This window comes from Acyrthosiphon pisum, chromosome A1 (genome assembly GCF_005508785.2).
Source record: "Acyrthosiphon pisum isolate AL4f chromosome A1, pea_aphid_22Mar2018_4r6ur, whole genome shotgun sequence".
In the NCBI taxonomy this organism is placed as follows: domain Eukaryota; kingdom Metazoa; phylum Arthropoda; class Insecta; order Hemiptera; family Aphididae; genus Acyrthosiphon; species Acyrthosiphon pisum.
Window position 1 is genome coordinate 138,552,780 of NC_042494.1, and position 7,823 is coordinate 138,560,602.

The window sequence follows — 7,823 nt, forward strand, 5'->3', positions numbered from 1 at the left end:
AATTGTATTTGTCTGCGTTAATGGTATGCTAATTAATAAAATAGGTACTACATATAACATTATAACCACCTGCAGTACCTATATGTAAAATAATGTTTTAATATACCTAAATACATATATATTATTATATCTCCAGCTGCATCTATAGAGATACGATCCTGCAGTAGCCACGATATATGATCTGTAAATCTATACCATACTTGTATAGTATTTAATGTTTATTATTTATATTTTATACTAATAATTATTTTACTGATAATATAGATAATAAAGTTCATATTATGAGAAGAGATAATATATTATTATTACAGATTATTAAATTATTTACCCAGATGAGTTTTTTGTAACGATAATATTAAAATAGTATTATAATGACGTTATACTAATATTATTCAGGATTATAATGTTATAATAATATTATTAAACAAAAATTGCTGTTTGGTATAGCTAATGTCAAATTAAAAATTATTATTTACTTATTTTAATATACCTACCTAGTACCTATTTAGTAGAATATATGTATTCAAAGGGTATAGCATTACTATACTAACTCGACATGTAACTTGCATAATACAAAAATATACATATACCAGTCGGTAAGTAAAAAAATGTAATATATTTATCGTCACAAATATAATAGGTACCTAAATATATTAGGTATGTTGTATTTCATAAAGATTTTTTTTATTGAAAAGCAACAATGTGCAATTATCTACCTGTAACTATGTACTGTTGAATGTCAAGATGAACATGATAAATTCATCAGAAACATACTTTAATGAGAATAACAGAAATCAATAATGTCGTAGTAAAAATAGGCTAAAATAGTTTTTTTTTAAGCTGAAAATTTGCCATGTTGTGACTGTATTTTTTGTAAAAAAAACAAATTAGATGCATACATAAAATAAGAAAACAGTTGTTGAGATACGGTCATGACATTAATTTTTTTGTTCTCTTAAATATAATCGTAAACTTAAGGTTATTTTCACGTCGCGATATATATGTATTTTTAAATAAGCAATTACTTTATTGTGTACGACTGTTAGGTTATTTTACTGATAATACTTTTTTTTTTATAAATAATTTTGTTTAGTTATGGAATGGCATCAAAAGTATATAAAATAATTTTCTATAGTATAATATTAAAGCAGAGGCTATTACATCACTTTTTATTTAATCACCAAAATAGTTTCTGTAGTATTATAACAAATATCATGTCTTACTTTATTATATCATGTGACTTAGGTGTGATGTATATTTTTAACATTTTTACTTCTTTTGTTCTAAATATAACCTAGGATACAATATATAGGTAGTCGGTAAAGGAAAAAATTAATCTCTGTCCGTTTGGTTGCAATTTATGTTAGATAGTTCATAATATATTATAATTCACGTCGTCGGTGCCGCATCACGGGCCATTGCCGGTTTGCATCACGACGGTATGATAATCACAATAATAATAACATATAATAACAACCATTTCGCAGTTTGATTTTAGAGGTTGGCCAATGTGCATAATATTTATCGCTGTTAAATTATGTCTCTGAAATACTGTTGGTTCGATGGAAACGTGCGTGTTTCAAACACGTCCGAACTGTCCTATACAACATACGTGACTTAACCCGAGCAAAAAATGTGTTCAGTACGAAGAAACAAAAACAGTTATGTTTTAAGCAAAAAAATACCTGTCAACAGAGTATTGGACACGGGTATATTATTAAAAAATATATATATAAAAAAAATTAAATAAGGCATTAAAAGTGGTCGGAAACAATTCAGTAGTAGAACTATAAATATATATATATAACGCAGTGGGTACTACGACATATTATAGTGTATTGCAATAATTATTATTCGCATAATATTATTACCGTTGTCCGTTGCGTTTTACATTTCGGTTTGAGAGCTTATAAGAACGATTTCATGTGGTCGAATAGGTATTATAATAATTACTTCATTTCATTTTGACCGATTACAATAATATGCGCAATACGATATTATAGCGGTTGAATGTAGATCGATAGAGAGAAACGTTTTTCCGCCAACTGCAACGGGTCAAGCTGTAGGTATCTATACACAATATAGGCACCACTGTTTTCGATTTCAAAATCTCCGAAACAACATTACAAATAGGTAGGTTGTAGTGATAGGTTTAGTCACTAAATAGTCGAACAACTAATATAAGAGAGTCTATGGAAATATCTTTCATATACCTATTATAGGAACCTGATTTTCTTCTTTGGAAGATTCCCGCATTCTCCCGAGACTTGTGCACCGTGCGCAATATTCACACTTGCTGCTGACACACTTGGGCTTGGGAGGTGTTTATAATAATATGAAATATTTTGACAGATACGTCGAATACGTTATACCTGCATAATTAGATATTATTTTACCTTCGTGACGTATCGATTGTTTACGGTTTTGAAATAATATTGTATAATATTATGATTCTGTTCAGTTTAACCTTGTTATAAACACAACTATTATAAGATTCAACAGAACGAGGTTTCGACATACGGACACGTAATATTATTGTAATTAAAATTAACGATGACTGTTAAATATTCTCACACATGTAAAATATAGGTACATTTATACGCATTACATATTATTATTATTATTATTATTATAATATTATGATATTTATATGAATAATACGCCTTTGAGCGCAAAATTACATTTTTAACCTTATAATAACAACAATAGTTGAACGAAGATAATAATATAATTCAGGTAATTATATGTATTATTTTATTCGGGGATCGGATAACGATTAATATTTCATATTACCCATTAGAAACTTCACACACACACAATGCATATTATATTGATAAGAGTTGCGATTAACACGTCAGTAAGGACATAACTATTAAGCTACAGGCCCAGCCTGATAGGGTCATTAATAATATTATAATGCTCTAACGAATACTGCACCATTAGCTGTAGACGGTATATGGTCGTGCGACGTCCTATATAGATGTCTAATGCCTATAAACTATAATACTATCGGTAGTGTACCTCTATAATGGGCAACTCCTCACTAAAACCGTCTATAAATTCTAATATCTAATATATTATAATATCATTCATTTATCCAGCATACTGCGTATCCGAAGGGTATCAAATTTGATTTTCTGGTTTAAAAGAAAAAAAACGTAGAGCCTAGTGGGGTAACCTAATATCAGCACTAATAATTCGAAAAAGGATGGCCAGCGCCAGGTGTAAGCCAAAAACCACCATCGACGCCAGACGACTGTCGACCCTGGTCGCGGGTAAGGGGTTCAAAAATTCTTTGCGCTCTTACCTGTTCGTGTAAGACAATACGTAAATTGTTGTTGTTGTTGTTGTTGTTGGTACGTCGCACTGGAAACCTATGTTATCTGTTGGTTTTTATTCTACAAGAACACCGCCACCAGTGCAATAATATTACTGTCGTAACAACAATATTTCGATTCGCGAGAACGTTTAGTCACTCGGGTTTTTACGTAAGCGTGCGCGTTGAGCCTTCGTATGAAACGAGAAAGAGAAAACGACCGACCGGCACGGAACAAGCGAACGATCTGACGACACCTGACGGACTGCGGTCTGCGATAGTTCGGTGCAATAGCGACGGCGCGATCGACGATTTCCCGGTATCTCGGCGGCGCTCACATTTCTTCGTTGCGTTACCAAAGACGCGCGCGCGCGGGCACGGCTACTACCAGACGTACCGACCACCGCGCATGCGTCACCGCGATACGACGTTCACGCCGAACCAGTCGTCGTCGTCGTGGTTACCGGACGTATATACGGCGCGACAGTGAAACGCGCCTTAAACCAACGATGTTTTTATAAATTTTAATTTCTACTACCTAGGTACTATTATTATACTCCACCGCGGCCATCTCCACCGGGGACCGCGTTTAAAGAAGACGTTTAATCGTCATCGATTATAAACCATCGAGCTGGTTCAACTTTGTCGCGTACAATACCTATTATACAGGTATAGGTAGGCACCGCGATGAATACGATTTAAGGTGCATATACAGCTACGTCATGTGTCATATCGTGCTAGAGCGTAGTAACTATGGTTACAACTGGTAACCATGTTGGTTTAACAGTTGAGCTGTATAGTCGATTCTTGGTATACTCGGCTGCATCTTGTTTAGTACATGGTACCGAAAAAGTAATGTCCAGTAATGTATAAGTAATCACAGTGCTATTTGATCGACACGACGTAGCTGTGGATCTGACTTTGTTAATAGTATCACACGATTTCGCCCACACGACCGTGGTTATTGTATAATATTATTATGGTCTATCATATTATTATAGATATATTGAAGAAATCTTAAGCGGTAAACGTTGTAAACGTTTAATAACATAGAAATTCGGACTTTATGTTTGCTAAAGAATGAAGTAAACTTTTGCAAACATTGCAAACTCCATGTTCCGGCGTTTCGTCTGTTCAGTTCCAATAACCAACACCTACCGTGGTATAATAATATCAAACATTTTATATTTAAATAAGCAATAATAAAATTGCATGTTATATCGCACGATGTCGCCGACACCACCGTGGTTATGGTAGGTATAATAATATTATAGTCTATCATATTATATTATTGTTACTACAGGTGCGCGTCGTATGGTATACGGTCGACGCGAGCATACCAAAGACAGCGTACGCCGCGCTGTATCCGCCGTTGAAGGACGTTGCTCTTGCGGCGGTCATCGAGCGCCTACCACCCGGGAAGCCTCGTCTGTTGCAGCTGCTGCAGTGCTGCACCGCCCGAGCAAATAAGTCGAACTCCCCCGACCGGCCCCGACCGTCTCCGACCGTCTCCGACCGACCTCCCTAAGGGAGGGTGCCACTCGCTAGTCTGCTGCTGCCCGTTAGTGTCTAAATACATACCCAAGTCTAATGTTACAATTATTATCATCATCAATATTCATCATCATTGTAATATTATGGTACATTACTATTATATTCGTGTGTATAATATAGTACGGATAGGGCGTTGTAATTCTTCTCCCGCATATTATAATAATATGAACTATACGGCGAAAACGTTGTTATAATAAACAACAACAATAATGCCCAAAAACCATAATTATTATAATATTAATATTATAGGGTTATACGTGCCCGCGCACAATACAAACAATAAGCCGCTCCATCTTTGAATTTTTTTTTTCATCTCGTTTTTATATAACATTATACGTTACGCCGAGACTCGGGTGTATTATAATATAATATTAAAATAATAATGAAGTGTATCATTGTGTGTGGTGTTGTACGTAGATATGTATACGTGCACGTTGTATCTATTATATAGGTTTAACCGTGTCCGCCGCGAACGTACCACATCACGTAATAACAACAACAACAACAAGAACAAAAATAATAATAAAAGAAGAGCGGACTTGTGATACCCATCACGTGTGTATGTGTGTGTGTGTGTGTGTGTGTGTGTGTGTGTGTACTGTGTACGGTGGTCAACGGTCTTCGCGCTTGAGTGGTATCGACGACAACGTGCAACGGTGTAAAGTCGTAGGTATCGTAAGCGCGGTGCCTCCCTATCGCCCCTCACGTACAAATCCCCCCTCCCATTACAGATCCCACACACCGCCCACCGTTCGAACCCGTATCGAATCGGTCGACAGCCGGTCGGGCATTTGAGATTTTTTTCCGCCCGCAGACAGTTCAGACTCGTTTTATTTCGTCATCGCCGTAGCCGTCGTCGTCTTCGTTTATCATTACATCCGGCCAATAACTAAACTAACTATCTTGTAATATAAGTACGACGTAATAATAATATAACGATGCTGCAGTATATTATACGGTACACAGTATGTAAACAGGAGCCGTCGATGTGTCTATAAGTGTCTTCCTGCGGAGGGATTTTTGTTTTTGATCGACGTCATGACAATATTATTACCCATGATCCAATTCACCGACGAAGAAACGATTTCGCTTATTTTACAACGATTTTTATAACATCTCAAGTGTTTCGCATCCTGACATCCTGTCCCCTGTGATAACATTATGTATAGTGTATAATCACAACCGTTTCGAATGACAACAATAATAATATATTATGATCTATTGCAACAAACAAGAAATACAATAGGTATAGAGACATGGCCACATAGGGACATGGTCCCTAAATGTCATAGTTATCATAAATATACACGAAAAATCTTCGCGGTAATTATAGTATGGAGGTCATTGATGCACAAAATATTGTAGATGGACAATAGATTGTTATTAAATGTTTTAAGGTTTTATTGAATTCATCATGATCAAATGTTAAGCTACAATAATATATTGTTATTGTCATAGTCGAGCTATACAAATATTGTAATGAAGACTCAATATTATGATTTATTGTTTAATAATTTCGGCTTATAATAATTGGCGAAGAACCATAAGATTACTGATTGATTGCGAGCAAACAAAACACACCAACACTAGAACAATAATATTTTGGTATTTACGGATAGTAATCTCGTGACTGCTCTATCTCTAAGTCGATAACTACACTAACGTATGTAACTGTGTGATTGCCTATTCACTCTCCTTATTTTAAAACCAGACCATAAACACATCCTGTATTTGATTTATCAGCACTCGTCGTTAAAGGAGAAAGAATATTTAACTGCGTTTCAAACTGCGTCATCCGCTTATAGTAATTTGGGAATCTGTTTTAATAAACTATTGTAAATCAGTACTATAGCTTTTTTTTTAAACTATGGTCTAACGTTTAACCATTAACTAAAAAGGTAAGTAGAGATTTTAACATTTAGAAAAATAATTTAAGACTAGCTAAGTTATCATAGCATAGGTACTGCACACTTGCAGCGAAAACAATAGTCATGCACAAAAAATCCTCAAAATATGCTTCTAAAAATACTGTTATATGCTACAAAATAATATGTATTTAAAATTTAATCGAAAACAATTTATTGAAAATTATATAAAAAGTAAGCATAAAAACGAAATGTATTTCATCGTCTTCAATAATAATATTCTTAATCCCCGTTAATAGAATGTGAAAAAATATTCATATTATTTTACCTTATTGCACTAGATGATCAAATATTGTCGTAGGTATTTACAAATCTTATACTTGACAACCGGTTGTAATTTCATCGTCATAAATATTGTAAGTATATTATAGTTTACATTATTATTTAATTAAATCTAAAATAAGTAAATTATTACCTACTTTCATAGCTCATAAGTAATTTGATAAATAACAAAATATGTATGTGGCTGTGAACGGGAAATATAAGATGAAACAAAGTTATGCACTATAAAATTACAAATATGTATTAAATATGCAAAACAAGGAAAAAAGAGTTGAAATATGCATAACAAAATATATGCAAAGTACAATAATTAGTGTTATTTTGATAAGAATGATCTAAATCGGGAAAAATTGTTAAACAATTTCAAATAGCATTTCAATTCATTTTATGCATTTGCATATAAATCTTTTCCCTAATTATAATAATAATGAACTCCACGAAATCTGCAAGATTGCAGTAGCGTTTGTGCTGGTATAGTGGTATAATTATACTGGTATCTATGATCATTGGTCAATAATTTAAACAAAATTTTATAATATTTTGTTGTTAATACCGCTGTGCGTGATATCTATTACATAATTTATAATATTGTCAAGGCTGGGCAAGTTAACTATTTTTTTTAACTCGTTAAGTTAAGTTAATTTGGAAAAATGTAAGTTAAGTTTAAAGTTAAAAGTTACTTTCCTTTTTTATTTAACTTGTTAAAGTTACTAGTTAGTTGGAAAAAATAAGTAACTTAACTTAGT